We start from the raw sequence: 26896 nt of genomic DNA, 5'->3' as shown, positions 1-26896 counted from the left end.
CCCCGGGCTGGGCAATCAAGAAGGCCCATGCGTCTCAGGGGCTTTTTATATTTCATTCATTCCAGGCAAAAAAATTGGTTTTGTCCGTGCTACGATACTTCCAACAATAACTTTAAAATTGGATTTGAATGTGTTTTTTTTTTTTAAATGTGCTCTCCGACACCCGCAGGAGTCCACAAACCACTAATCTATCGCACGGTGACGGCCTTCGGAGGGAACGCAGCGTCTTTTTAAGGCAAGCTTAATCAAATACAGAGACACGCCGTTTCCGGAGTTGTAAAGAAAAAGAAAAAAAAAAAAAAAAAAAGCTATCACCCAAGGGTTCTGGTCAGTGTGCTGAGGAAACATTTCATTCTTAGAAGGGGAAGGCCAACAAAAGCTGTCCACCGGAAACGTTTAACTGACTTGCCTTCTCTTCAGCCGTATTCATAATAAATATTACCTTTGATAGAATGTGACACGGGATCATCTTTAAAAACACACAAAAATCGACAGAATTCAAGCGAAGTAATAAACCTAGTAAAAAGTGTTTATTTTCAAGGCCGTACGTGCGTCGCAGCCGACATCAATAATCACATCATTTGCTTATTTCTTTGTGCATGATTATACTTCAAAAAGACAGGCGGTAATTCCGTTTTTTAAAAAAAAGGTTACCTTCAGAAAAATATCATTCTCACCAAAGTGCAATCAATATTGACCAAGTTAAGGACCGCTGATGCTCGTGACTGGAGAGCAATAATGACCTTTAGCCACAGCTGAAGACATCCAGGGCGGAATAATCAATACTTTGGTCCGAGGCAGCGCTTTCTGCACAGGAAAAGCAACAGCTGAAGACAACGTACACCGTACAGGAGCCCTTTAAGACTGGATCATGATATCTCTCCCAAATTAAAACAAAAAAAAAAGTTTTTGGAACACATTCCATTCTCTGATTGGTCGTCGCATTCGACAGTGAAAGAGGAAAAAGAGGGGGCTCACACATGGGTGGCTATGTGGGTCACTTATAACTTTGGGGAGGCCAAAGACTGGCTGGATTTGTTCCTGTTGTCAGCTAAGAGCTCCCCCTCATCCCCTTCCCAGTCCAGCTTTGTTTTGCAAACCTAGTGGCCCCATTCCTTCCACCCCTCACCCAACACCCGCCCCCCCGTGCGCCTCCCCATCGCCCCCCCACCACGCTCCCCTGCTTTAACTCCCGGGTCACGTGATCCAAACCGACGCCTTTGTGAAGAAGCTTAACCAAAAGGGGGGCCAGCCACTGCAACCAATTAGTCGAGCCCCATGGGGTGACATGGTTTGTCAATAGAACAAACCCCCCACCCCCGCCAACACCCTCCACCCCCAGAATGCCCACGCAAACCTAACTTCCTTATACTCTTTAGAGGGGACGGTCCAAATAGTGAGCACGCACTTAGAGAGGCATAAGTGAGGGGCACACACTGAGATAGGGGCCTGTCTCCTCCCAAAACAAGACTGTTACACACACACAACATAACCACCCCTCCCCCCCTACGGGGAGCACGATGAGAAAGCAGCAGTGTCCACGGCACGAGATTTCCCATCATCCCCTCTGTCTTTCGGACTGAAGTACTTCCTCAAGATTTAAGATGGAATTTTTTTTTTTCCTTTTTCTGTTAATAACTAGGTTCGATCACAAAAGTACAACTGTGTACTAAGAATCAATCATCTCCTAATTGGATTCTAAGGCTTGAAAATGCCACCGGCTTTCTGACGTATTTATATTGATACTGGCCCTTGTTGGAAGCAGGTGGAAGCTCTGCACTTTTTAACATCATAGAAGTTTTTAGCCATCGAACGTTTTAGAAGCTGCTCTCTGTAGCTTCAATAAATAATGTGCAGAATGGCAGCGATGCAGGCGGTATTTAGTGCCCTTCATTAACCATTACTGTTACAGGGTCCACACCCAATTGGTGCAGCTACTTGTCTCTTCATGTGCATGCTTGAAGTTCAGGTAAAAAGAAAAGAGAAAGCTATACTACTGAAGAACCCCTCATTAAAATGCGACCACATTTAGTCAACATTACATAACCCTATTTATGGGATTTGACTGCTGAAAACACAGTTTAATGAAACACAATGACTGTATTTTTTTGCGATAGACGACACGACTCGAAAGAGCGGCCATGTCGTGACTGTTTAAAACCGGCTTCCGTGACGACGACCACCAACTCCACAGTCTCTCATGCCGTTGGCGGGAGGAACGTTCCCGGGCGATGATGCCGGATTCAGCCTGCTGGCCACCGACTGCCATTTTAGCGGAAGAATTACGGCCGGAGAGGCGATGGACTGCGCCCGTCCCGCTGGCCGCTTCATTGATTCGCTGCCCGTCGCCTCCTCGACGGCGAAATCAATGACATCATCGCCGCTGTAGGGTTCTCTCTCTCTCTCTCTCCGTACCGTTCACCGCTATGTGCGATCTGAAGCCTTTCTCCCCCTGCTGCTAAATCTTATAATAGCTTGATCCTGCATGACTCATAATTTTCAATTTTGTTGAAACCCAGAGAACCATTTGAGGGGGTTGGTTTGGGGGGGGGGCGGATTATGGTGAAGCCCGTTTGTACCTGTTTGACTTTTAACGAACCTCCTCCTCCTTCTTCTTACAGCCGTCGCACGTTCACAGACACGGCCCATTTGCCACAATCCAAACTCGCACGCTCAGGCCTAATTAATGTAAATAATCTCCACCAAACATGATGGGGCAATGCAGAGCCGGGGGGTCCTTCGTTTAGTGACAGGATCAGTTTGCTCTAATTAATCAGTCTTTTGGTAATTAATAACTAATCATCTGAGATAAACAAAGAGCAATGATGCATAGATTGTCCCCAAGCAGCATGTCAGCACAAACACCCACATGCACACACCATCATTTCTATTTAGAAGACATGACGAAAAGCTTTTTTTAACATAACATAACAATATAACATAACATAACATAACATAACAATATAATATAACATAATGACAAGAACAGGCCATTCAGCCCAACAATGCTTGCCGCTGTACCTTGTGCTCTGATTACCTACAGACTAGATAGTATCTAACACCATATCAAGCCTGGTCTTGACAATCATCATCAGAGCATTGAATCTGAGTTTCAGCCTCTACCATGTGACCTGGCAGGCTATTCCACGCACTGACCACTCTCTGCGTGAAAAAAACCCTTCTAACGTCTGTAAGGAATTTACCTTTTGTTAATTTCCATTTATGTCCCCACCTGAACCTCCACAAATTGTGTTTTCACTCCCGAAAAAATCTCCTTCTGCGGAATGTCGTGGAATCGCGTTTCGTTCAAACAGCGCACCCTGTCACGGAAGGCCTTCCTTCATTCAGATACTGTGCTCCTCCCTCCATTCATCTGTTCGGTCATAACGTAGAACGTGAGTGTGTGTGTGTGTGTGTGTGTGAGAGAGAGAGAGAGAGAGAGAGAGAGAGTGTATGTGTGTGTGTGTGTGTGTGTACACAATCGGACCGACAAATTGACCTTGATTTCCTCATTTACTCTTTATCAGAATGGCCGAGGTTCTCTGTTGGCGGAGAGGGGAGACTGTGGAATGTGGGGCAGATCTGAACATGAGGCCTCTCCACCAGAACCAGCTTCCCACTGTTCCATCGGCTGGCACGGTGTTGCTAAGCTCGCACAGCGGACAGATGACAAAACACGCCACTCTTCAAACACTTGCCTGCCGCAAAGCACTGGGAGACACGACCTTCCAAGTCCCACTGCACGCACGAAACGAAGCAAATGCAAAATATAAATCCTCACTCGCATCCCACGAAGCAATGATATTATCTCCTGCATATCATGTCAGATAGGGCTGTAAAATGATCTCATTCTAACCCGCGTTTTGTTCCTGTTAATTGTCTATTTTAAGTAAATTCACAGGAACGTTTATGCAGCTGAGTGGTTCAGAGGGAAATCGGGATGCTCGCAGATGAAGTCATCTTCCGTGGTATTGGTTCAGTCAGTCCCGACTTTCTAAGGAACTCCAAGTGCGGATACATTATGAGCTGTGCTAAATATCAAAATAAGACCCGGTAACAAGTATAAACAGATAACCCCACATATTTCCTTTAGGCTAAAAAAATCTGCCATGATCTTGCCATGTGATCCCTGTGAAAAATCCAAACAACTTGTGTTGTGTCAGAAATTTCAGAGGATGGCATTGGATAGACGGGGCAAAATGCCCACCCAACCTCCACCCCCCTAAAAAAACACATTCCTCATAACTTGGATGACAACCTGATGCGGTCCATCTAACCTTCTGATACAGGCATTTACTTCACGCCAGTTCTGTAGGTTTTTTTTTTTTTGTAGAGGGAAAGGTTATTTCTCGCAGCTGTGAGCATCATCGAAGGCATTGTCCTCACACTACAATGTGCTATCTTATCACATTAATGCAGCGTTTAATCCAAGGAGAAAAAGGAAAAAAAGACACTTTCAGCCTTCAGTCCCCGAAACTTCCAGACAGGGTGTCTTTTGTCTCCCAAGGTGTCAGGTAGCGATTAGCTTCCCCTTCCGAAAAGGAAGGGGAAGTTCACGGCACCCCAAACACAGACATTATCGGGCGAAGATTGGGAGCTAACCCAAATATCAGGGAGCCTTGCTGCTCGGCTGAGACCGCGAAGGTCCCGGCTATCTGCGATTTCCGGGGCCGCCTCCTCTCTGCGGGACCAGGGAGCAGTCGCCGTGTTCCCGTGGCCTTGCCGCGTGGCCTTTAGCTTAGCTGCCGAACCGATAAGGACCTACGTCCCGCAGACACACACACACGGACACACGGTCATCCTCAGCGGGGATACGCAAAACCATCCTGATAGCGTTCGTGCCGGGACAGATAAACACATTCACAAACTTAGCCAGGATCGCAGATTCTCGTTTTCTCGCCCGGAGAAGAATGAAGAAAAATGAGGGAAAACTAGTGCTCCATCTTCGAGCCGAGCCTCTCATTTAGTCCTGTCCAACTGCAACCAGACTCTAAATTCAAATCAGCGATACACTGTCATGCACAGGAGAGAAAGCCATCTGCCCAAACAAACCACCTTCCTTATACTTTAAATCAAGAAAGATCACTGTTTTTTCCCCCCAAATGAATCGGTTGCACTTGAATGTAAAACACACTCTCAGTTCCGTTAATAGGGGAACTTGTCCTTCTCCTGCAAGTCACTCATCCAAAAGCACATTTCCAGATATATTTTTTTTTTTGATAGGCCGTTCGTTAAAAGAGCGGGGGACACGTTTTATGTCTCTCGTCTGTTTACCAATAGCGGAGTGGCCTTAACGTTAACGAGAGATGTCAGCGAAGCCCGCTGCGCCCGCCGTAATGAAGCTCGATCCCGCCCTCCCGTCCCTTCGCCCGTTCAGAAGAGCGGTCAATTAAGCCACCGCTGTCACATTCCATACGGGAGCGCACAATCAATGACGACTTTCATTAAAAACCCGACCCGGTTTCTGAAAAACAAGTTCGGAAAAAAGCCGATTACCATATGAAAACTACAGAATAATTTATAACCTTGACAGATCTCCACCGGGCTCTCAAACTGTCCGTGTGCCTGGAGAGCGGGGGGGGGGGGGTGGGGTGGGGGGGGGGGGTATTCGAAAAGCGTACAATGAGCGTTTGTGTCGCTCTCTCAGATCCGTTCTCAGGGTTCGAGCACATTGGCTTCGCAGGGGCTTGCACACACATCTCCCCGCGCTGCCAACTTGCCCATTGTGAGAAGGGGGCCTGCATCGGGCAGAGCTCGCATTTTTAACATTGTCTTCCACCTCCTGACCAGAGGACGGGGGGGGGGTTGAGCATTTCGCCTCGCCAAAAGGACGATTTTTTATTTTTATTTTTTTTCTCGATGTTGTAACTATGGGAGGACCTGATACTTTGATGCACGTTCGTTCAGAACCACGGGTATTGACTTGAATCCCCAGACAGGAAATATCACTTTGTTTGTACAATATGTAACATGGGCCTGCTTTTCCCATCTATTCACATAATCTGTCTGGGCCGGGAGGAGAGGGGGATAAGTCATAGAGATGAACCTCCTGCATACATTCACAGCCTTCGGGACGGGAGGTAATATAATCTGCAAAATCCCGGATGAGTGCTATTGCATTACTCCATTATTCTACATAGTGCTATGTGTATCTATACATCTATATATATATATATGTGCACACACAAAAGCACACACACATGCGCATGCACACACACACACACACACATACATACACACAGGCACACGCGCAGGCACACGCACCACATGCACGCAAACACACACACACACACACACATACACACGCGCACACACACATGCACACACACACACACACATACATACACACATGCACACACACACACACACACATACGCATAACCTTATGTCAATACAGTAAATCCAGAGAATGCCCAAGCCATCCAACAGCTGACCACTCGGGCCCACAGGCAATCAAGCACTTGATCCACCGTACAGTTGCCCCATCGAAGACCAAACAGGAGATACCCACCCAATCTGACACCCAGCTCAGACACCCAATTCATCACTCGTCTCCCCGCTGGGACATCTGACCCTCAGCACATGCCCACTGGACACCCGATCCGACCAGACACCCAACCCACTCGGATAGCAGGCCTATCACACACCCGACCTGTTCCATACCGCACACAGCCCTGCACCCAAACGCCACAAACCCATAGATTATCCAGTGCATTTAATACAAACGCTAAATACAGTGGAAGTAAATAAAAGGTACTGGTTGCTAACGATTATGTTTAAAGAGGTACACAAAATTCAAGCGTAGTCCATTATTATTGCAGTTATTCCGATCCAAAGGCACAGCCCTCAGGTCTGTGTTTAAAATATGATTAGCGGGTGAGTCAGAATCCACTCTAGTTTTTTTTTTAGTCGAGCCTCAGTCTTGAGTTAAAATTATACGATTGGCAAAATACAATTAACTTTTGAGTCTCCATTCAGGTCCAGAGTGCTTTTCATTCACACACAAAGGCAACACGGGGCATTGATAATGACACCCGGACCCGCTCACAGTGCCGGGTGTTATATTAAAATTCAACTCACCTGCTAATCGCAAGTAATTATCTGGCACCGTTTCAGCGAATCTGTGCCTCTCGCTTGCCAGAGCTCCAGGGCATGCTGGGAGATATCGGGGGTTGGGAATCTAGGACAGACGAAACATCCGCGTCGTCCCTGACTGCGGTTTCAGCGTCGCTCGATAATCCGAAAATACGTAACCCGACGCGTCCGCGTCCGCGCAGACAGAGGCCACCCGCTATAAATGGCCCGTAAAGTGCCGCAAATATTTTATCTCCCCAAAATCAATATTTTGTTAATGTTTTGTTTTATTTCAGTTCGCCCCGTCCTAACAGGGGACTTGTAGTCATGTTGACAGTAACCCGCTGTACCGTAGGGCCTGAAACTCTGTAGCCGTGCGAAATCCGGGGTGGGGGAGGGGGGGGGGGAGGTGGCGTGGCAGATTGCCTCATTAATTCTTAATACCGGTATCTTGTCGAGCCTTTATTTTAACTCGTCACATTTTTTTTTTTTTTAATTCGCTGTCAAAACATCGGCGTTAAAAGCGCTTCAGGCTTCAGGATGGCGACGCCGCGAACTTCGTAAATCAGATACGGGCGAAAACATAGCGCGGCAACGTGTGTGCGTCGCGCGCTTCCTGTACGTCTAATCGGCGTGTGCAGACAACGCAAAGCCGGGCTCGAGCGGCGGCGATGGTGGAGGTAGCAGTTACATTAGCGGATGCAGCGGTGAAAATGACATGGGTGCAGTAATTACAGTCTCCGCTGCCGCGGGGGGGAGGGCAATGAGCAGTCAAACGCCCAAGTCGGCGCTCATAATAATCTGGGTGGAGATCAAAAAAATTGCGGTGCTCAGGTAATTGACCTCGTCCTCGATGACTGCCGCTCTCAGCCAATCACAGATGCATCTCAGCAGGCCTAGGGTATATGGAGAGCCTCGAAAAAGAACAGATGGGTCCTAAATTTAAAAAATAGCTGAGGGCTCACTCTGTCAGACAACAAAAGAGAGAGCCCAGCTACTGAGACAGCATTCATAACAATGGCTATAATTACAATACCTCTAATAGACACATTATTTTAGAGCTGATTTGGCTGGATGTCATTTTCGGCTGCAATTTTTGGCACTCCTCGCTCTCGTTGCATAATTTATTTTAAATTTCTAAAGGGCTTTGTCACCTGTCACCGTGATAGTGTTTGTTACGCGTACAGTAACAGTGAATGGAGCCGCAGTTAAAACCGTTTGTTCAGCTTAAGAAAGAAAAAACAAAAGAACTCAAGAGATGAGACAGGACCCATTAAGCAAATCAATCCTGCTTTGATACCTAAAACCTCACCAGCTTCGCACAACACGAATCAACAGCCACTTGAAATAATCTTTGGCAATTCATTTGTAAACGTCTAGCCAGCCTCTCTCCAGACCTCAACCCTGAATAGCAGAGAGGCGTGTTCAGTCTTCTACCTGTTAGCTAATGAACTGAATGATTGCGCTATGGCGCCAACGCTACACGGACGCTACCGGTCTTATCGGCCACGCTGTATGCAGTCGTGTTTGCTCAAGATAGCGTCTCTCTCTCTCTCTCTCTCTCTCTCTCTCTCTCTCCCTACATTAGACGTGTAGGGGAATTCGGCCAGGCCCTGGACGGCTCCACCTCGCCGGGGATAGAGGAGAACATAAATCCACAGGCACCCTGAGGGAAGAGGAGATCAAAGCCAGGTAGAGAAATGTTTCAGCCACAATGCGAGAGGATCCCGCTCTTATGTAGGTCAGATGTTGAACAGAAGCTGCTCGTCAGGGTATTGTTTCCTGCGCCTTCCTATCTGGTTACTGTGCGCTAGCTCGCACACCAAGCTAACAGGCTGCCAAGCTAAACCACAGAAGGGAAACCTAAGATGGCCGACTAATTAATTGCGGATGGTAATTTTTTCCAAATCAACAAAAATGCTTTGATGGGCAGTTGCAGAGAAAGCAGCTTGTTATTTTTTTTTTCGTCTGATTGGCAGTACGTGGAAGAAATGAGAAAGCATCCATCCTGCTGTTGACTAGGGTAATGAGATTATTGCAAAGGTCAACTAACACGCTGTCTGTATCATATCAACTTTTCAAAATGAAAAAAGAAAAAAAAAACAGTAGTCGCATGCACAATCGGGCATTGTTGTGCACCAATTCCTTGGCATTTCATCCATCACTTCCTGAAAATGGCACGGCCCAAAATAATACCCATCCGCACAAAAATAGCATAAAATAATGCACTCCATGATACAGTGCATAAAATGGATGCATGCGTCCATAAATAACTACAGGAAATGATGTGCAATGATCCAGTGTGCGGTCCAGAGTTTCTGGTGTCTGTACAGCCGATGCTAGGCTGATAGATGCACTTGGCAGAAGCCACAAACGCCTGCATTAGACCTGTCTGAACAGGCACAAGCCCAGCAACTGGCAGGATTCTGCTTGAGTTCACAAGCGGGCCCAGCTGCTGGAGTGATGCAGGACCACCAATAGCGGAGGCTTTGCCCCTACTCCCCCCCCCCCTTAAGCAGAGACTGCATGCCACAAAGGGAAGAGAAGGAGGTATCCTGTATTAGAACTTTGATAGAATTAGAACCATTCGCTTCTTTGTTTCCATGTCGACTAAAATTTAGTCGACATTTAGAGCATCGCCTTCTATGGTCATCGCCATTGTTGTTTGATGCTACCATAGGGGATGGTGGACTTAACCTCTAAACTTAAAAAATATATAAAATAACAACAACAATAGCTTAATTTGTAGGCTAAAGAAAAAGTGATTGCAAGAGCAATTTGATTTTTATTACCCTTGTGAGTCCACTTGTATAAAGAGATACTGTCTCTTGGCATCTTGAACATTTTATATGTCAAGATAACTGTAGTACTAAGCTTAAAAATAGGCCTACACGCCAAATGAGATCAAGAAAATGCATTGCATTGTGTGTTTAGCGAGCAGAACAGAGCAGGTACATTAGACTCAAAGCCACACTCAGCACAAAGCATCGAGACATAGGTCAAAAATCCATTTTCAAAGTCGCCACCTCATTATGTTTTTTCCTTTTTGCTCAAAATATCATTCTGCTCTGCAGCAGCACTGATGTGTAGTAAATAGTCGCGCCGGCACTATTTTTTTGACATAAGCACTATGCTGCCGAAACTTTCTGGCCACACTTTGAGCGTACACTTCGCCAAAAACCACACAGTTCGCAGTTCGTTCGTTTGTTTGTTCGACACAGTCGGCGTTCGTTCGTTGGTTCGTTCGTTCGCGCGCGCGAGAGAGAGACGGCACGCTCGGAATACACACGCAAAATACAAAAAGAGAAAAACACAAGTACAACTATTGTTTTTTTCTTTTGTTTTCAGGAACCTCGCACGCGGATCGCAGACAACACGGGGTGGGGGGGGGGGGGGTAGCATCTGCTACGATTTAAAAACGCAACGGCAGCGGCGGTTTTAACGGAGGTCGATCTCCCGCCGTTGTGAAATTCGACCGGCGCGGCCTGCGATGGCCCCTTCTGAGGGCGACGCTAAGCGCTACCGCCCCGCCCGCGCACAGGAGGGGGGGCCCGGGCGGAACACTGGGGGCCTTGTGGTCGCCACGGCGTTGCAGGGGCACACGGCACCACATGGCCGCAATTTGGGCTCATTAGCGACATAATAAACGTACACAAACGTGGTGTTATTGTTAGACATTCCTACTGACAAAAATAGTTAAGATGAAAATCCCAAAGGCTTCGCACGGCACTTCCTCATTAACGGTGATGTAAAACACCAGCTTCTGTGGGGGGTGGGGGGGGGTTAGTGACACAGTAACTCTTTACAAATTATTTTTATCGTTGCTGGGTAACGGTTTACATGTTTTATTATGTTTTCTTTTGTATTAGAAACGCTGGAAGCATCTCATTTTCCGAAATAAAATACCGGTGTCGGGTTTGTGGTAACCTTGCATCGGTGATAGTACAGGGCTGTGGCAATCCCACGAAACTGACTTAAGTACATGTTTCATAAGCAAAGGTTGGCTATAGTGTAGCATCAATGGAAAGGAGACAAGGGCTCACTGACTTTTATTTGACTTGACTGTTTTTGAAGAAGAAGACCGCTTAAAAACTGAAGCAGCAGCCCCAAATTGATCTCCAAAGTATCTTTAAACTTGACTTGAAACTAAAAAAGGAAGTGCCTCACAGATCCCACTCCATCCCCCACCTCCAACCCACCCCCCCCTCCCCCCCCCCCACCCTGTATCTCTTTTCGCGAGCAATCCACACGGACAGATGAAAGGCCGGGAGCAGCCACCGCGGTGACCGCACTACCCAGCATCCCTCACTCACCCGCAGCACTCACCTCACCTGCGCCCGAGAGAGAGAGAGAGAGAGAAAGGGAGAGCGCGGGCGGGCGAAGTGATGTCATCAAAACCCCTGCAATCATAACACTTCAAAGACTTTCAGGGGGGAAAAAAAAAAGTGGCCCGCAGATCAGGTCGGTCCAAACAGCCCACTTTGGGCTTTCTCCGCGGCTCGGCGGCGGGGAAGGGGGGGTGGGGGGGTGGGAGGTCACGGCCGACGGCGGAAACGCCAGGATCTGAGTCATCGGAGAGGCTCCGGTTTCAGCCCCGCGGCACCGACAAACGACGAGCTCCTCCGCCGCTTAGCGGATCCGGCGGCGTACGAGAGGGCCGCGGAGAAGAGAGAACGTCTCCGTGGCGATCAGAGGCGCTCACCTCCGCGCCGAAATCTTTCCCATCAGTGCGCCCACCAGCCGAGGCGCGGCAAGAGTGCGGCCGCGCTCGCGGCGACCGTGCGTCAACAATAATACCGGTGATTATGAATGCACCGGGGGGGGGGGCGGCATCGCGGCAGAGGAGTTTAGAAACAGCCGTACTGCTCCTCCTCTGCGTTTCTGAAAACATGACCGGAAACTGGAAAAAAAATTCTAAACATGAACTGAACTGAAGAAAAAAGTGAACAACGTATTATTTTTCTCTTTCTCTCTCTCTCTCTCTTCTTCATGCTGCGGCTGATTAATGTGAGAAAATAAATGCCAATATCAGATCAGCAACCCGAAATGGTACGGTCGATGGAAGCTAATGCCTTCATTTCTCTCAGACACAACAGTCTTCACAACAAACTGGAAAACTAGAAACTCTAAGAAGACAGAAGAAGAAGAAGAACATAGAAGAAGAACATAGGCTACTTAACAGTTTCCTTAGACAGGCTTTTAATCTATATGTGAAATTACAACCTTCAATAAGATGTCAGCAGACCATCTGCGTATAATATATGTGCATGACTCTCTGGTTAAATTTCTCAAATAATCACTACTACAGAATCAGCTTTCCTTTCCTTTCAGTGTTTTCAGCAGCAGGCTTTGATTTCTGCTCCACGGCCGGCTGACCAGCCTGGATTAGATCGGAGCGATGATCCAAGTGCTGTACCTCTATCTGCGGCTCCTCCCCCTGCCCCCGCCCCCCCCCCCCCCCCCCCGGGCCCCTCCCCCACCCCCCCGGGCCCCTCCCCCTCCCCCCGTGTGTAATAAGCCTCTCTGTGGGGCTGTGAGGCCTCTTCAAGGCCCCGCCCAGTGGAGGCGGCAGCTCCGAAAAAGCGTGGCCTGGCAGCGCGTTCCCTCTCCAGCCCCAGCGCCGCGAGGCCCCAACGCCGTCTCAGGCCCCGAAACTATGGCAACGGAATAAGAAAGCAGCCTCCATGATTAATAGATGAGACTCGCGATCACCGATCTCCGCAGGGCCAGAGGACGGGGGGACAGAGGCAGCCCTCGCGCTAGGCCAGTCGCGGAACGGAAATCGGGGGGGGGGTGATGGGGTGATGGGGTCCTCCGACATCCCACCCCATCGCCCCTCCGTGTCCAGATCTTATACCGCCATCGCAGAACACGCAAAAAAACGCACAACCCTGCTCTCGCGGGGGGTCCCTGACACGCGCTCCCGCTAACAGCCAATTGGCTCGCAGCACCTCACACCAGGCAAACGCCGCTCTCTCCATCCCCCAGCCGGGGGAGATCCACCTCCAGCCCCCCCCCCCCCCCCCCCCCCAGTCCAGATATCGATTCCCCACTCAACCAATTCTCATTTCACCGCCGTTTCCTCAGAGCGGAAATTACAGGCATGAAATCGACGCTTGGAAAAGGAGGGACTCAAGGTGACGAGCTCTTCGAGAAGAGGCCACCGGTGGGCAAAATCATCAGCCGGTGACCCGTTAAAACACCGCTGGAGACGGCGCTGGAAACGCGGTTACGCTCGAGAGGAATTCAGATTTTATAAACACGCGTGGAGAAATGCGGTCTGAGATGGGGAGTATCGGTGCACGGGTATGCAAACAGGAGTGAAGTGCGGTACGGCCTGCGTAGGATCAGCAGACACTTCGTGCAAGCTGAGCTTTAGACGAAGGCCTTCCGAAATAACACATTCAGGGGTTCTGGTTACGGTCACGCCTCCGACTTCCAAAAACCTGGCCACACCTTCAAGCTCTGTCTTCCGGTTTCAGTCGGGATTTAACGGGAGATACGTGCTTTTATTACGATCTTCCTGCACACTTTCCTGCACAGCAATTTTCTGCACAATTAGTGGTTGTTAAAGAACTGGCTGCCTTTCTCCAGGAGCAACACAGAATGCATGGGTAGGATTTCATGCGCTGACAGTGGCATTGAACGGCACATGGGAACTTCCAGTCGATATCGCCTGATTATCTTATTGCTTGAAATGTCAATATTAGACTTGACAAACGAACCCTTTACCAGAGATTGCATATGAGAAATGTTGCCAGTCATCAGTCTTGAAATAAAACCATCAGTATGAACAGGACAAATGGACTTAATACATTTTACAATCCATATTATATTAGTACTATAAATACTAAACATAATAAACTTACATTTATGATTTTTTCATTTATAATCAATAATCCACCCAAAACTTCAAATGGGAATAACTAATAATGCTACAAGTATAGAAACATTACAGACACACAATGACACACACACATACACACACACACACGTGTGCGCGATTGTATATACCCATTAACCTTATCTTTAGCCACCAGACGCTCCCAATGATTTTTTAAACGGTTTAATTCTCCTTTATCCAATGCCTGGCAACACAGTTAAGATATTATTTAAATCAAGACTGTATTTCCATTGCCAAACCCGTCAACATCTTCACACTGGAAATCGCAGAGCTCCTATGTGCTGTCCAGTGTCAGTTAGTGAAATGATTTGTTATTCTTTTTTTAATGCGCATCCGCAGAAGTAACTTCATAGTGCCTTCTTTATGATCCCTTTCCAAACACGTAACAGAGACAGCGTATTAGCCAAGATACACTACACCAGGTCAAACAACACAACGGGCCCATCGTACACATTTATTGCTACGATATTATTATTTTTAATAGCAGTGGAAAACAATACCACAGTGACACTTCACTCTTATAACTCATAAAGGTGAAGGTGTTCCACCCGATATATATATAAAAATTTATCTTCTGGCGCTAGTGTAGAAAGATAAAACATATTAGATATAAAATGAATTAGATATTAGGTTGTTTGGCTTTAAATGCACACGCCAAGCAAACAATTCCCTAAGGGGATTTAATGATGCTTCTTCAAGGAAGACTACTTCATTTTGGACCCCCTAGAGAGCAGTTGGCCAAAGTGCAACCTTGATAAAATATTAATAAATCTGCTTATGCCTCTCTGGTTATTTACCCTATAGCATTTGTGGAACATGAGTAATCACCATCGTATTTATGTTTGTAAATATGTTAGCAAGTGAAAGGGAAAACTAGATATATCTTTGCTGTTGGTACCCTAAGTCTAGACCACCACTATGTACACATGAAAACATAAATCCATGTGCATGCATACACAGTAGCTGTAATAAGCCTATTTTATTATAAATACACATTCAACCACCAAGTCTTAGATTTCTAAAAGTAAGCGGTATCATTAACATTTAAAGGTGCAGGATCATGAGCATGAGATTAGAATGTTCGTAACTGAACATTCTAATGCTGATGTAACAATCCCTACTGGTAATAGATAGCACTGGAGTTCTAGAACACTGACTTAGAATATTGAAAAAAGCAAAATTCCAAAAACACCTACTCTTCAAAGGGTTAATTGTTTCATTTGCAGACTCATCTAGCTGGAAAATTCCCAACCGAGGAGAGGAGAATAATCTTTAACTTCATTAGCCCTTGTGGTCCGATGCACATGCGAGAGAAACGTTGCGCGGCTGACTAGAGAGCGTTTGTCTCTCTCGGTCTCTGGCTGTTACAGCTGCTCCAATTTTGCGAAATTATGTGAATTTTACGGGGTTTTTTTAAAGCCTCTCGAACGAGACGAGATGCCGAGGTTTCGACTTCTTCGAAGTGCGTTCGCCAAAGGGCCTGAGGCGCCTCTTCGACAGAGCGAGGGTATGTCAGCCCTCCTGTTCCTTGTTGCCCTGGCCAAATTCCAGAACCCGGCTCTCTCAATCTGGCCACCTAATCCCCCCCTAATGTTGATTGGCAATATAAACCCTTGTACCCCACCCCCACCTTGACTCCCCTGGCTGCCACTACAAAAGAGAAATGAGTTCTCAGTTGACCTACTTTGTTAAATAAGAGTAAACAAAAGTAATTAACTGCCACCCGGGCATCTTTTCTTGGCACAAACAAAATTCACATTACAAAATTAAGATACATGCATAATAATAGCATAATAATAGTCTAGAAAATAACTGTGGGGGAAAAAACTGAGCATTACTGAGAGCGTTTGGTTTTCTGTTTGTTTTAGACAGCAGGTGTTTACAGTAGACAGCTATACTTCCTATTTGTTTACAGTAGACAGCTATACTTCCCTATTTGCTTAGCGCAGACAGCTACAGTTCCTATTTGTTTAGAGTTGACAGTAGCAGCCAACACGGTCCAATATTTGGACAAATGTCTTTCCTCCTGGCAGTGCATTTTGTCTTATTGACAAAGCCAGCATCTCTGTACCTAACACAACACTTCAGATAGTTGACGTGCGATGAAATTATCACTTCTGCCGTGCAGTACCCAGCACTGTAAGATGTGTTCTGGTTGTCGAGTTTTTTTTTCTCTCCCTGTCCAATGAAACAGGAATGAAAACTGGAGTGCTCCATTTCATTAATGAAGGGCCCCATTTCATTAATGCATGCCCTTCCATTACACTGACCTATCGTCAGCTGTTGATGTTAGCTTGCTTTGGTCCTGTATATACCATTGCAACATTCCTTCTTGATGCCTTAGCCAATCAGCTTGTTATTTGTCTCATGCCGCTTGCATGCTCTCAAATGAAAAAGTATGGATCAAAAAGATATTACGAAAATTCCCTTTTGGGGGATGTCTGGTTAACCATTCTGGAAAAAAAAGACAAAGAACAAAACAATGATTCCAGGGGCAAGTCATCCAAAACTGTATAATTCCGGTGTCCATTCAGATACTTGCAAATGCAATGCTCCACAGCGTTGTCCTTAACTAGTCTTGTGAAATAGAGGGGGGGGGTGTGTGGGGGGGGGGGGCTGGGGGCTGAACCCTCTTCCTCCATCTTCCTCCCTCCCTCCTTTTCATGTTTTCACATTGCGATGGATAGATAGATAAATAGATAGATAGATGGACAGGCAAACCAGGTTGCGATGGTCAGACGGTATTGCACCAGTGAGGGTAATCAGAGATGTGTCATGTTATGCCAATACAAAGCTCTGTTGGCTGATTGGCACAATGTACCTTGGCAGTGTACTGAGGTTATAACACACAGTTCTCCTGAATGCACGGTATGCATCTGCACCATTACTGTGCAAACCAGTGACAACAGTCACTCCCATTTCACTGTATTTTAACACATTCTAAAAAAAATTATTATCACGATGCCAGTTGGTTGACTGAAGCTAATGAGGGTTGCATAGCAATAATACGATGTGCTTTTCAATGAAAACATTGGACTGCAGTAGACTAATATACTATATGCATAAACCATAGTCAAATATGATTGGGAAATCAAATAGAATTTAAGAAGACTTCATGGGGAAAAGCCTCAATATTTTGGTGTAGGCTGGTCAGAATGAATGTGGACAATGTAAATGTAAACTTGCGGCCATATTTTGCTTGCAAACCAAAGACCAAGACATCCCCCTTTTATGTTTTAATACTTTTGAATATCTCTTTGCATTTGCATATCTTACACATGCAATCACATCAGATGCACTCAGTCATTTATATGGACACATATCATAACACTAATAAGGTATAGTAATAAATGGTGCACAAATATGCAAATACCTCCGGTATATTGGCACTCTTTATAAAAACAGTGATTAAAACTGACTCACTTAGCTTAATTGAGCATGATTCATTTGAACATAGGCTACCTATTTATCAATTATTCAGACTGAGCAAATCCGAGGGACCTTGACAGAGAAATGTAAACACAGCACAGAGCAGCCACCCCAACACACCAGTGTGACCAATCCCTATCAGTCACACACAATGGCAACCTTATTGCTATTGTTACCAACTGCAGATCAAATGCTCCACAGTGCGTTGCCCCAAACAGAAACGCCACAAAGCATACTGATGCTCTGGGTTTTTTTCTGCTCATAATACCAGGATGAAGAATGCGCTTTATTTATTTATTATTTTTTTTAACGGAAATCGCAAAGAGTAAGAGGAGCCTCCACTTTCTATTCAGGAATCAACAGCACCGTCCTCAGTAGGCATGTTTTACTGTGGTTCTGTAGCTTGTGAATGATTTAATATTATTCGGGGCACATACTAAATCTCAAAGAGCCATCAGCTGTTACAAGGGTCTGTTTTCCGCACCCTTATCAGATCTGCCACACCATCCAAATCACAAATTGTTTCCAAGACGATACAGTGGCCATTTTGTACTTTGGTTGTTATGCATGCATTTTTTTGTGGACTGAAAATGTACATAAAGGATATTCTATCAGAATCTTTCTCCCTATAATATTGTTCATTCAAAATAAGAATGCATAGAATTAATGAATGAAACAAATCTCTATATCACTGTAAAAGGTTTTGCATAATTATATTTATAGCACAAATGCATATTGTGAGAATGCAGTTGTATGTGACCATTATCTTCCTCAAGTTGATGAATGTTAAACAAGAAATTTCTTTACAAGCCAACTATGTGTTAAAATGGGCAAGGTTTATATTATGCATAATTCCTGTATGAGTTTTAATTGCAAAAATAAATCTGTTTAATGTATATTGCATGATAGCGCTTATATAAGTAAACATTTACAGGGGAAATTGGAAGAAAAGTTAAGTTCATGCAAATGATCACAAATTGGAATCAGTTTGGTAGGAACCAAGCTGCCAGTTTGGCGCAAGTATGGGCCTGCAGGCTATTAACTGCCGCGAGGCACTGAAATATGGTGTCAAAGATCACCGCCATATGGCGATGTAACAATGTGGTTTTCCTTCACCCTTTCAGCACAGAGGCAATGCAACGCGAAGCCTGAAACGGCAGTCTTACCCTAAAAGACCACATTGTCTTTTCAGACCCCTACATTTTCTCACCGCGCAACGTCCAGCTGCTTTTGGGGGCCCCGTCGGACTGTATAGGGGAAGCGACCACCACTAAAGCAGACCCGCGCGCCCCTAATCCCCCTGCCCCGAATAACGCCTGCCTGCACGGACGTCTCGTGAGCTTCCAGAAATGGACTTGGCTCCTTACATCACGGTGCAGTGCATCTGCCAGATATTTATATCGGCACATATTTTCGCGAAGAGAGATTGCAGGTGTCCACATTGAGAAACTAGTTTTATTCTGTATACAAGTGGAAGTATAATGGAAATGTCTGGCTTCACAGTTTTCCTTTCACATATTGGTATAAATTTGACCTTATCTCCACCCAGTGTTTTCAGCCACACCCACAGTTGAGGCAAGTGGTTCGGTTTCACCGGTATACATAAATAACAAATTTAAACAGACGTTTTTTTTTTTCTTTTCTTTTTTTTGGTTTAAATCTAGCCTACAAGTATATTAATCCGTGATCTCTCTTTTGTCATTATTGAAACAAAATCACAATTTTAGGGACTTCTCGTTAACACTGTTTCCCCTGAGCTGTCTTAATTGACCATTTGCGCCCAGATCTGTGCGCGCGCGCGCGCGGGCGCGCGCGTCTGTGTGCGTGTGTGTATGTCCCTATACATCTAGTTGGAAATTGACAGGATAATGACCTGTAACTTATTGTTTTTAAAACGCAACCACCGTGACAAGTATACGCTTTTATTCACATTACTAAACTAGGAGGTCCTGAATTTTCTTTAATCTTCAGTAGCCTGCTGATAGATACAAAATTATACATTTGCTAATATCAATGTAAAGAAAAAAACAATAATACGCGTATCTTAATCATGTGCCTTTATGACCATCAAGCATTTCAGGAACTGCAGAAGAGGTTAACTTCACACAAAATTTTAAATCACAGTCTAAATTTACAAACAAATGCTATTCATTTACACAACATAGGCGAGTACCCTATCCAACTACGCGTAAATGCTAAAAATGCCCTATTCTAAAGAAACGCTGGATATCTTCACGAATTTCAGCATCGCGGCTATTGTCACGGATATTTCCTAAATATTCTTTTTAAATCTGAGATCACACTGTTATTGGGGCACATGGACACAAACAACCGTGCCGATGCACTGTGTCACAGATGCTGTTTCTGAGGTCCGCGGTCTGAAAGCTTACACTCCGCCGGCTATTTGCCTTCTCCAGACGCGAGAATGTTATCGTTTCAATTGTGTTACCAACCAGGGCCCCAGTAATCGGGCAACCATAGGGCTCTTAGCTATGCACAAGTGTTCGCCGGAATTCACTGCTGAGCTATTCTTGTACACAGAAAAATAAAGTGTTTAATTAGATCAACAACGCCCCTTTAAAGATATCAGGAAATATAATTTCCTTTTTGTGGTCTAACATGAAGTAATTGCGCCCTCAAAGCAACATTTTAAAAGGTATCGAGCTGTAAAGTATTTTTTTTTACTGTAAATGAATCGAGACGCTAAACAAATTCACACAATCCAAACAAAATTACAGGCTACTTTATACTTACTGACAGCAAAAGGCGCTGTGTGAATTTTAGCTTTCAAACAAAGAAATTAAATGTGACATGTTTTCACGATTAATCTGAAGCTATATACGATACGTTGCGCAGAAAATAAATCTAAGAAATCGAAAACATGAAAACTTCTTATTTAAGAAAAGGTTCAGCACCGTTACAAAGCAGAAGTTAGTTGTGCACTTATTGTCAAACCAATCAGAGGCACAGCACATGTACATTAAACCAAGAGTCTCATGAGCGCATGCAAAGTAACTTCAGAAAAATCCACTAATACTCTACCTTCAGATCATGAATGGACAGCGCTCGGGAATACGAGGAAGAGCAGCAGGTCTTCCTGTTAGTAATCCATTTACGATTCGGCTTTGTGGCAGTTCTAACTATGAGCAGCAATTTAAATAAATGTTCAGCAAGAAAATGCGTAGGGGTACTTTCGGAGATCTCTGAAGAATATACGCTTTTCCCTTACAGACCGTGCCTGCACGCACTTTTGGTCTTCGTATGGAAAAAATCCATGTGGAATCCACTTTAAACCCAATTCTTAATAAATCCCTTATCGGAACCGAGAAGGCGTCCAAGAACTAACAGTGGAGCGGTCCCGAACCATTCGCAGCTACCGAACGCAGTTCTCCCACAAAAGCTGCTAGTCATCCTATTTGGAGATGAAGCCTCCTTTACTAGTGCACAGCGATCCCAGCTGTCACCCGCTACACGCAGGGAGGAGCTAAGCTCGAGACTGGAGCGCGATGGTGTGGAATTGGATCTTTTGTTTCACAGGGAGCGTATTATGAACGCGCTACTGTATTTTCAGAATTCGACGGCCGATCGGTCATTTGCCTTGTTGACCAGAAGTAGAATTCCGAGACGGACAAAAAAAAGACACTCCGCAGAATACGAGCGTGTAGTCAAATTTGTCTTATGTTTGCGTTTTATTTTGGTTAATAAATTCTATTTTATACTATGTTTTCTTTTGTATTTTTTTTTCAAAGAAAGTACACTAACATCACCGAGTTAGACTCCCATGCCCACGGAGTTATTTCTACTCTACAGTGTAAGGATGAGAATGGTTGCAGTAACTGATGAAGGCAACCGCAATTGCTTTTGAGTCTCCACGAAGAACAAAAACAAACGGGACGGAGCCAGTTCAAAGCTTTTCTTTGTCAAAAGGAAACCCTACTCCGGTGGTCCCGTCTTCTCCAGGCACAGGGTTTATAATCGCCCTTAATTTTGATCCTTACAATAGCCAATCAGTTCAAAAAAATAAACAGAAAAGCAAATCCTTTCAAAGTTGCCGTTAGTAATTTGTTTAGTTAGATTTTAGGCTACTCCTAATAAATCCAGTTACGTTGTATATGCAGTTCTAAGCGTATTCGCTCACGCAGTATGGCGAGCTACGCGAACGTCTCACAGGGCGAGGTTTCAGGTGCCATAAGAGATGTATTATTATTGTACGTGTGTTCATATGCACCCAGGGAGCATTTAAAGACAACTCAACTTCACCCCGCACGGTTATGTTATACCTCCATGAATTAACGTTTATGTTTATCAAATGCACGCCCCGTGTGATTTACTCTCCGGGCGGATGGCTGCATTTTGAGCCTCTCCGCTACTGGCCACGCTGTTGTGTATTTGCGTCCCGTTCTGACACTCTCCCCCTACCATTACAGTATGTTATTACACTTGTTCTGCGCGCGCATTGATCACAAAGTGTCTGCGAGCAGCTACCTTTCCCCAAAAGACCTCACTCTAAACGGATTTAGAGAATGAAATGATTTAAACAGTAAGTTGATACCACAGCGAATTTAACTTCAGCGGGTCTTAATAAAAAGCGTATTATGTTGAAATAAGATGATTCTTTCTATCAAAATGACAGTAAATTAAACTCAGAAGCGCAGCCTGCTTTTTCAACGACTGAATCAGACATCATTAGCCATATACCCGCAAGGATGTGTTAACCTCGAACAGAAGCTGTCTGTATGGATGGGATTCAAACTCATAACGATTTAATGAAATGCTGCTATAAATGCAGGTTCCCAAGTCAATTACCAATGTAAAGTAGGAAAATAGAGATACCAATTATTTTCAAATATCTTACTAAAACATGGGATTCATATCTGTTCAATTCATATAAGTTCAATAATACAATTTTAACCGACAGATAAACAAAGGAAACAAAAAAGAGAGAGAGAATGGGGTTGGAAGAAAGCTGTACCTTCAGAAAAACTTTTTAGACTTTTTAGATAGGTTTGTAATCCTCATAACAAATCGAATATAGCTATCATAAGCATATAACAAAATATTAAAATGCAGTTTGCTTCTCTCTCTCTCTCTTTAAAACCACTATCTAAAATGTATGACCATGATTGTAGGTTGTTTGTCGATTTGAGGAGGGGAAGGGGGTAGGGGGGGTAGGAAGCTGCCTATTCTCACTCTGTAATCAACCAGCTGTGCTACTGCAGCTAATGCTGCTAGCGGGAGCACTGCACAGCTAATGCAGTTTATGAGTGGTGTCAGGTCACTGGTACCCAGAGACACAGATATGGGGGGGGGGTCAAACCGACACTCCCCCACCCCCACCACCGCCCAGCAATGACAAAGATATGTGTAAAATGTCCAAGCTGATCACGGAGAATGTGGATGTCCCCGATATCAAAACAGAGGCTAAAAGCTCATTACTGGGGAGACAGTTGAAGTAGTCATTCCTCTCCCACTCCCCAAACCAAATTCCCAGCCCCGCCTTCTGGCCCCCAATAGGCCTGATAACGGAATGGGGGGGGGGGGGGATTACACTTCTGACCGGCTCCCTCCCTCCCTGGCCAACGCTGTGACCGAAGGATTCCCGCAGTGGGAACTCAAATCTGGCTCTTCATAAATGTCTGAGCTGCATCTGAGACCTGGCATTTGTCTGGTTTGAAAAGGCTAACACTAAACAAAGACTGGATTTGTCTGGAAATTAGAATCATAAAAAAAGGAACTTTCGGACTCAAGACAGAAACAGAAATAAACGATCATTGAAGAAAACTGACTTACCCTCCTTGGGTTGACAAGCTGGATAAAGTAGTCTTGACATAATGAACATAAGTTTAAGTCTCACTTGTAGCCTTTCACCACAAGTACATGTGAAAAAAACCACACTGAATAGAAACAGTCCAAACTACAGTCTGTATGAACTATTGTCTTAAACCAGTTAGACTGTTGTTTACATATATTTGTTGTTGAATTATTTAGTTAATTTTGATGTCATTCATGCAGTACACCTGCACTTTGTGGGGTAATCTCGCTGGAATTATAATCCTGGAGGCTTCGGTGTGGTGAAGCAGGGTGGGAAGCAGCCTTTGACACTGTTTCCAACCTTTTGGTTTGTCATTTAGTCTCAAAATTCCTCACCCCGCTGTTGATTGGCTCTCGTAAAGAGGCAGGTGTTTATGATGTTCGCTTTACAAGCCACCGCATTGGCCGATCGAAGTCTTTATTTGCTAGTGACAGATGCGTCTCCACCCGTGGGGATTTCAGATTTGTTGATGCTTCCTTGTCTCCTGGCGATGAAGGCTAACCTTTGTTCAACACGAGATTCCACAGACCTGTGTCATAAACTGTACGCTGATATTTCTGTCAGAGATGATGAGTGAGGTTGGTGTTGGGGGTGGGTTGGGTTGGCGGGGGGGCGCTCATTAGAAGATCTGCTCTTGTGTGGTCATTTTACAGTGATAAACTTTTGGTGGTAGATGTGACCGACTTAATTTTGCAACTCTGTGCAGAAAAATGGCAGTTACTCAAATCTCAGAGGGGAAAAGGATAAAAGATTCTTGGAGTTCAGTTTGAGTTCCATATTCCAACTTGGAAGTCTATCAAGGGATGGGTCTGGGCTACTTGAAAACCTGTTTCTTGGCACACAACAGTCAGCCACAAGATACCTGTCAGTATTGATCTATTCCCCAAGATTGCAGCTTTGGCATGTTCAAACAAAATAAATCAGCTGTTTTCTTTTTGATGACCATGGGAAAAGTAAAAAAAAATTTTTTTTAAAAAAAATCAGATTCCCAATGCACCACAAATGTGTTGTTGACCCAGACTCATAGACCTCTGCTTTAACTGAGGAAATGAACTGTGGATGTGGATGAAAAAAAGATCATAAACATTACGATCACCAGGATTTTACACATTTTGTTGAACCCAAGTTAGCATAAGCTCACACGGTTTTTAAAAAAGGTGTTGTTTCAAAGAGCAAACGAAACCACCTCCTACCTGTTCTCTCTTTAATTATCAAAGAGATCCAAAATCCCTGTGGGCTCGTGAAACACATGAGATTCTTGGAACAGAGTTGTATTACTATTATTGCGCTATGGCGGTAAGCTGGGAGTTTCCCTTGAACAGCTATTCAGTTCCTTTACCTTTGAACAAAAGGGTGGAGAGAGAGCGCCATTGTTGTGACTGCCACACAATACATTTCAGGATCATACACAATGTGTAGATTAGAACTCAATTCGCTTCCTTTATCAGGTACGCACCACGCCCCTGGATGTCCAAGTTGCCATTCACTTATAGCGGTTCACGCACAGACGGCCATTTTGGACCTTCGACGATTCAGTTAGGCCACTGTCCAATTGCTCAGTCAACCTAACTTGGCATTCAACAGGTAAAGCGTTGGCGTGAGCAGGCTACATGCTAACATTGCACACACACACACACACAAAAGCAGACTCCCGTGCATATACTGTTAGCGTGTTTACGATACTTTCTACAGGCTACATGCTAACAGTGCACATACACACACACAAAAGCAGCCGCCCGTGCTTATACTGTTAGCGTGTTTACGATACTTCCTACAGGCTACAGGCTAACAGTGCACACACACACACACACACACACACACACAAAAGCAGCCGCCCGTGCACATACTGTTAGCGTGTTCACGATACTTCCTACAGGCTACACGCTAACAGTGCACACACATACACACACACACACACACAAAAGCAGCCGCCCGTGCACATACTGTTAGCGTGTTCACGATACTTCCTACCCTTTTCACGTATGATTTGATTCCTCTCCATTATTCAGCAAGAGCCGCTGGAGTCGAAACGCAATTCTTGATAGACTACTCAGGTCATATTCTGAGTGGGGGTGGGGTGGGGGTTGGGGTTGGGTTGGGCTGTGGGGGGCTGGCGGGGTTGGGGGAGGGGGCGTCTCCACCTGCAACATGCGGCCTGTCTTCTACAACATTTCACTCTCTTCGTACGGCGGGTTTCGCGCCCGCTTAATTGGTCTCTCGGAGGGTTGCAGCGAAAAACCTGTTTCTCGTTTTAACAGGATATCAAGGCAGCACACCTTTTGAGCGACTCCAGACACATTCATAACACATTGATTTTTGCAACGGCTAATCGCATCCGAGAATATCGGGTCGTAGACAAAAGGGAACGGGTTGCGTGTTCCCTGTCAAGAAACACCGGTGTGTGTGTGTTCTTGAAAGGCTGTCGACAGTCTGACAGACCTGCCCACGAAACCGGTAATGACTGGAACTATTTATTTTACCCTCTGTTGAAAAAAGTTTCTAAGGAGAGAAGAAGAAAACTTAAAGTGTTTTCGCACTGGAAATTCCGTCATCTTTTCGAACGGGGGCACAGGACATGTAGGATCTAGTTGTTTTTTTTTTTTTTTAAAGTCGGGCTGGTCAGGAAACGACTTTGGCAGCCCCTGCAATCATCTCATTGTTTAGCCTCAGATGTACGTTTTAAAACTTGAGTGAAGTTTGAGAGAAATAATGACAATAATGAGAAGGGGCTCGCACAAGCAAAGCAAGTGGTGCAACCCCTCATTGACTTTTGAAGAACGCTGAAACCCTTCCTTGGCGCTATCCACTTTTCAAATCCCGACGGAAGTAAACAGTAAAGCTAATAAGCACGTCCGCTTTCTTACTCATGGATATGGTTAATTGGTGAGTGAATGGGTGAGATACTTCAGAGGGAAAAAAAGAGTTATCGCTCTCTCTACCTTGATGATATTTTAATTAATGGCAAGAGAGCGTGTACAACTACAGAATCCACACATAAGACCTTAAAATATATGTGTCTCTATGCTTATTTTTACACCTCATTTCTCAGTTTATATACTTGCTCTCTACAGGAGAACACAATTCTTAATATACCCAGTGAGTTTTGTTTTAAATCGCATGCAAGCAAAGTAAAATATGAGACTTCAGTGCTATGGCACCAGTTCAAAATGGCCCAGGTAGATATGGAAAAATGGCGATTCTAGAGCTTTTCTGAGTGGTGGATCCACATACAGCAGGAGTCATTAAAACAGTGACCCGTAGAATGCAATCCTTACCAATACAGTGTGGCAGTGATGGGACAAGACTATAAATATGATCAGGAAATCAAACTTTGGAGAGAGATGAATCATGTTATGTGGGATCGAAGGGGCTGTTGGGGGAAAGTCATCCAGTTGAAAAAAGTGTAGTGGCACACTCTGCTATCTGGTATTAAATCTTGACCCTGACCAGACCAAGACTGCGAAGGACATTGCAGCAATGAGTGGAGTCAACAGATGCCTCTGGGAATTCCAATTCTATAATTCCAGAACGTTCCTTGAGACTGCCGATAATGTATCGAACCATCATTCTAAGCACATCGCATGTGACCAGTCAAGGTGTTGTATAATTGTAAAGTCCTGTCGCATTCAACTACTTTTCTAATGGAGTGGCTTCACCTCTGAAGCCCTATGGCCGTG

General features: G+C 45.0%; 1 protein-coding gene across 4 annotated transcripts in view; it reads right to left on the bottom strand.

Moving 5' to 3' along the window:
* sema6a (sema domain, transmembrane domain (TM), and cytoplasmic domain, (semaphorin) 6A) overlaps positions 1 to 21400 on the bottom strand; it is an 89336-nt gene extending 67936 nt beyond the window's left edge. For 2 of the 4 annotated variants that reach the window (XM_064297250.1, XM_064297251.1), the window contains exon 1: positions 20450 to 21400. The gene's annotated coding sequence lies outside the window, so the exon portion shown is untranslated. The remainder of the gene's footprint in view (positions 1 to 20449) is intronic. The other 2 variants (XM_064297252.1, XM_064297253.1) reach the window with 2 other exon arrangements.
* Between the last annotated feature and the right edge of the window lie 5496 nt (positions 21401 to 26896).

The sequence above is a fragment of the Anguilla rostrata genome, chromosome 10 (assembly GCF_018555375.3).
Source record: "Anguilla rostrata isolate EN2019 chromosome 10, ASM1855537v3, whole genome shotgun sequence".
In the NCBI taxonomy this organism is placed as follows: domain Eukaryota; kingdom Metazoa; phylum Chordata; class Actinopteri; order Anguilliformes; family Anguillidae; genus Anguilla; species Anguilla rostrata.
This window is presented reverse-complemented; position numbering and strand designations above follow the sequence as displayed.